Source organism: Nycticebus coucang, chromosome 18 (assembly GCF_027406575.1).
Source record: "Nycticebus coucang isolate mNycCou1 chromosome 18, mNycCou1.pri, whole genome shotgun sequence".
NCBI lineage: Eukaryota > Metazoa > Chordata > Mammalia > Primates > Lorisidae > Nycticebus > Nycticebus coucang.
Window position 1 is genome coordinate 8,482,393 of NC_069797.1, and position 5,864 is coordinate 8,488,256.

At 38.1% G+C, this 5,864-nt stretch overlaps 1 pseudogene; it reads left to right on the forward strand.

Annotated features, from left to right (window-relative positions):
* Positions 1-3,251: 3,251 nt before the first annotated feature.
* Positions 3,252-4,182, forward strand: LOC128571000 (olfactory receptor 7D4-like; annotated as a pseudogene).
* The last annotated feature ends 1,682 nt before the right edge of the window (positions 4,183-5,864 follow it).

The following is a 5,864-nucleotide window of genomic DNA, read 5'->3' on the forward strand; positions in this document are numbered from 1 at the left end:
ACTTAATTGTTGTGTTAAGACATTTATACTCTATATTTAATAGGTCTGACTTAATGTATCCTTGAAATATGCACCTTAGGGGTGATCCCACTATTCACCCTCCCGCCATCTGACATCCCCCCTCCCCTTCCCTCCACCTGGGCCATAGTTGTGATCTTTTTTTCATATGAAAGTGTGAATGATAGCAAATTGGTTTCATAATAATACTGAGTACATTGGATACCCTTTCCTCCATTCTTGAGATACTGTACTAAGTAGTGTATGTTCCAGCTCCATCCATATAAACATAAAAGAGATAAAGTCACCATCTTTTTTTAAGGCTGCATAATATTCCATAGTACGCATATACCACAAATTATTAATCCATTCATGGGTTGATGGGCACTTGGGCTTCTTCCATGACGTGGCTATTATGAATTGAGCTGCAATGAATAGTCTGGTGCAAATAACTTTGTTATAAAGTGATTTTTAGTCTTTTGTATATACTCCTAGTAGAGGAATTTCAGGATCAAATGGCAGATCTACTTTTAGATCCCTGAGTATTCTCCATACATCTTTTCAAAAGGAACATATTACCTTGTATTCCCACTGGCAGTGCAGAAATGTTCCCTTTTCTCCACATCCATGCCAACATCTGTAGTTTTGGAATTTTGTTATGTGAGTCACTCTTACTGGAGTTAAATAATATCTCAATGTTGTTTTGATTTGCATTTATCTGATGACTAAAGATGGTGAACATTTTTTTTTCATGAGTCTATAGGCCATGCACTTATCTTCTTGGGAGAAGTTCCTGTTCAAGTCCCTTGCCCACAATGAAATGGAATTACTTGTTCTTTTCTTATTAATAACTTTGAGTTCTCTGTGGATTCTGGTTATCAAACCTTTCCAGAAACATAACCTGTAAATATCCTCTCCCATTTTTAGGGCTATCTGCTTGCTTTATTTATTGTGTTCTAGGCTGTACAGAGCTCCTTAGTTTGATCAGATCCCACTAATGAATTTTTGGTGTGGCTTCAATTGTCTGAAGGGTCCTCCTCATAAAGTATTCTCCAAGGCCGATTTCTTCAAGTGTTTCCCCTGCAGTCTCTCTTTATAGTTTCATGTCTTAAGTTTAAATCCTTTATCTAGTGACAGGATTAATTCAAAAGTTGTCTCAAGAATTCGATGAATTCAAGGACAAAATCACCAAAGATTTTGACACATTGAGGCAAGAACTATTTTCTTAAGTGTTATGATCATAAAAAGAATGCTGGATATTATCAAAAGCTTTTTCTGCATCAATTGAGAGAATATTTTTTTTTGTTTATGTGATGTATTATATTTATAGATTTATGTATGTTGAGCCATCCTTGAGACCCTGGGATAAAACCAACTTGGTCATGTTGTAGATATTTTTTGATGTGTTGCTAGATTCTATTAGCTAGGATCTTATTAAATATTTTTGCATCTATGTTCATTAAAGATATTGGTCTATAATTTTCTTTCTATGTTGATTTTTTTTCCTAGTTTTGAGATCAGGGTAATGTTTGCTTCATAGAATGTATTGGGGAGTCAAATTCTATTTCAGGAAGTCTAATTCAAGAAAATATTTTCTAAATTACATTGCTGTACTGTATCCTGAGATATTTATATATTCAAAATTATTTTCCTAAAAGGAGGAATTTTTCAACAATAATAAGAGCCATTATTTTTGAGACATTATACACAAAGACATTTTTAAACCTCACAAAGAAGAAAATAACTGAAAAACACATTTTTAAAAGGCACTGAGAATTAATTGTTACATTACTTACTCTCATCAGGTCACAAAATAAAAGATTTTTAGGTGAGAACCTATTTCTTTTTAAAAATTTCAGATTAATGTAACGGTACAAACAACCAAGTCACAATATTTGAGTTTGTTAGGTAAAGTCCCTCTTGTACTGGTATCCCACACCAAAAAGGTGTGCCATACACCCCTACATTGTGCACATTAAGTGGGAGCACCACAATCCCCCTTTCCTCTCCTCCCCCTTCCTTTCCCATTTCTCCTACTTGAATTGAGATGAGTTTTTCTCCTCTGTGCCTTCATATTAGGATTGAGTTCATTGGATATTTATTTTTCCATTCTGTGATACTTTACTAAGAAGAATGTGTTTAAGCCTTCCAAGGCCATTCCAGTGAGCAGGTTTAGTCCAAAATAAAAAATTGCAGGACATCCCTTTCCTGTCCCCAGTTCTCCTGGTGGGCTGGCCATCCAGCCCAGTCCAATTCCCAAGAACTACCTTTCTGTGCTGGTTTTCCTCAGCTCCAGGCATCCTTGCTGGCTCCTGTAGGCCACTACAGTTTCATTGTGCCCCCAGAGTCCCTGGGTGGGTTTCCCCAACCAGAGGTAGTTGGAGTTTTCTTTCCTTATTGGCTCCCGTTGGCCACTACTGCTTCATCGTGCCCCCAGATATCCCTGGATGTGTTTCCCCAATCAGAGATAGTTGGATTTTTCTTTTCATTGCCTGCCACCACAAGTGTCTAGTAAGGAGATGTTTCTAGGCTGCCATTTTTGAAAATATTTCCTAGTACTTTGTAGACCTATTAGAACAAAGACAGTATGAGATACTATAGAGGTTATCACCAAAACACATGACATGCCTTCAATGATTTGGAAAACTTATTTCAAATAACAAATTAGTAAATGCCCATGGGTTCAAATAAGAAAAATAAAACTAGTTCATAGGCTTGGCGCCTGTAGATCAGTGGTGAGGGCACTGGCCACATACATTGGGGCTGGCCGGTTGGAACCCAGCCAGGGCCTGCTAAACAACAATGACAACTATAACAAAAAAATAGTTGGGCATTCTGGCAGGTGCCTGTAGTCCCAGTTGCTTTGGAGGCTGAGGCAATAGAATCACTTAAGCCCAAAAGGTTGAGGTTGCTTAAGGGTAATGTGAGCCATGATGTCATGGCACTCTCCCGAGTGTGACCTAGTGAGACTCTGTCTCAAAAATAAGTAAAATAAATTAAATAAACTAGTGCATAGATGATGAAGTAGATTGTTGCTAAATCAATGGATATCTGAACATCTCTACTCTTTAAGAGTAATGTGATACCTCTTACCTCAGTGATTCCATTTTTCAAAGACTTTTCAAAGACTCTACTTAACATCAAGGATGCCCTTCCATAGGTGATACTATAATATTATAACTGTATAACTGAGATGCCAGTTTTCTGTTCAGTGAATGTTCCATTTGCCCCTTCCCAGCAGACACACTGCCTACATGGAAGTAGAAAACCACACAGAATTATCACAAATTGTCCTCTTAGACTTCTCAGAAGATTATGAACTACAGCCCCTTCTCTTTGGGCTGTCCCTGTCCATCTAAATGATCACAGTGCTTGGGAATATGCTCATTGTCCTGGCCATCTGCTCTGACTCCCACCTCCACACCCCCCATGTACTTCTTCCTCTCCAACCTGTCCTTGGCTGATATCTGTTTCATCTTCACCACGGTTCCAAAGATGCTAGTGAATATCCAGTGACAGAGTAAAGAAATGTCCTACATAGGATGCCTCATTCAGATGTATTTATTTATGATTTTTTCTGGAATGGATTATTTCATGCTGACTGTGATGTCCTATGAGCGTTGAGTGGCCATCTGCCACCCCCTGCACTATATAGTCATCATGAACCCATGCTTCTGTGTCTTTTTGGTTCTGAAGAGTTGGTTCATCATTTCCCTGGTTTCCCTGGTTCACATTCTACTGATCATGAGGCTGACCTTCTCTATAGGCACTAAAATACCATATTTCTTTTGTGAACTTGATCAGCTTTTCAAGGCAGTTCATTGTAATACCCTCTTCAGTAAAATCTACATGTATGTTTTAGCTGTGTTGCTGGGTGTTTTTCCTGCTAAAGGGATCCTTTTCTCTTACTGTCAAATTGTCTCTCTTAATGAAGATGTCATCCAAGCTGGCAAATATAAAGCATTTTATACCTGTGGGTCTCACCTCTGTGTGGTCTGCTTGTTCTACGGAACTGCACTTGGGGTCTACCTCAGTTCTGCTGTGACTTATTCTTCCCAGAGAACCTCCATTACCTCAGTGATGTACACGGTGGTCACTCCCATGCTGAACCCCTTCTCAGAAGAGAAGCCTCTTGTGACACACAGATTACTGGTTCAGAACTCAGTGAACATTATGGGCCCCTAAAATTTAAATTTTGGGTGCCTTAAATGTTAAGTTTAATTTTTTGCTAAACACCTAGCACTCTCCTTTTATATCTTTTGGTATTTGCATTCCTTCAGTAATTTATTTTTTACCTTTCTACCCTGTACCAGGCCCTTAAATTCTGATTTTATTAGTTTTCTAAGAGCAGTTTCTGAGATTCTTAATGTGATGTTTAAAGCATTTTTCATATGAAATGCTAACATGGATTTATCAAAATATTCTCCAACATGTTACTGCTCTTCACTTCAGTTTGGTATGTTCTTGCTACTTTTGAAAGAGTTGTAATAAAAATTATACATATTCAAAGTCAGGTTCTTACTCTAGTAGAACTCTGCTTGTTCCTTTATATCTATACATTTAATCCTAAAAACATTTTTGTAATATGTTTTCTCACATTCACCCCATTTTTGGAAGGAAGATACAGAGCTAAGATAGGCTATTACTTGGCAATGTGACACTGATCCCACTCTTCTAAGTTTACTATACTGGTTTTCGCAGGAGCAGTGATGTAATTTTCAGCATGTATGCTGGGATCTAGATTTGAAAGGAGGTGCATTCATATGATTCATAGTGATGTGCTGCCTAGAATAATTCCAAGATTTTGCTTCATTCCTTGATGTTCCTTCCTTCTTTTTTTCCCTAGTATACTTCCTTCCTTTGGTTTTTCTTTTCCCTATTCTTCTTGACTGTTTTTTAAATATCCACTGACTCCTTTTTTCTAAATTTCACATTAATATAGGGTAAAAATATCAGGTTACATTGTTTGCCTTTCTTAGGTAAAGTTCACGTTTTAGTTGAGCCCTACTGAGGGGATGGATCATATACCCTTACATTGTACATCTTAAGTGAGAGCTTAGCAATTTCCCTCCTTCATCTCCTTTATCATTTCCCTCCTCCCTGCTCCCTATTTAATATTTTTCTTTTTTTTTTATTAAATCATAGCTGTGTACATTGATATGATCATGGGGCATCATTCACTAGCTTCACAGACCGTTTACCAAGTTTCACATATACTCTTGTAAGATGCACCGTTGGTGTAATCCCACCAATCCCCTTCCATCTCCCTACTTCCCCTCTCCCTCCCCTCCCTTTCCACCTTCCCCCTATTCTTAGGTTGTAACTGGGTTATAGCTTTCATGTGAAAACCCTAAATTACTTTCATAGTAGGGCAGAGTACATTGGGTACTTTTTCATCCATTCTTGAGATACTTTACTAAGAAGAATATGTTCCAGCTCCATCCATGTAAACATGAAAGAGGTAAAGTCTCCATCTTTCTTTTTGTTTTTGTTTTTGGCCGGGGCTGGGTTTGAACCTGCCACCTCCGGCATGTGGGACCGATGCCCTACTCCTTGAGCCACAGGCACCGCCCAGTCTCCATCTTTCTTTAAAACTGCATAATAAGCCATGGTGTACATGTACATGTAATGGATGGTACATCCATTCATGGATTGATGGGCACTTGGGCTTCTTCCATGACTTAGCAATTATGAATTGAGCTCCAATAAACATTCTGGTACAAATATCTTTGTTATGATGTGCTTTTTGGTCTTCTGGGTATATGCCCAGTAGAGGGATTACAGGATTGAATGGCAGATTATTTTTAGATCTCTAAGAGTTCTCCATATCTCTTTCCAAAAGGAATGTATTAATTTGCATTCCCACC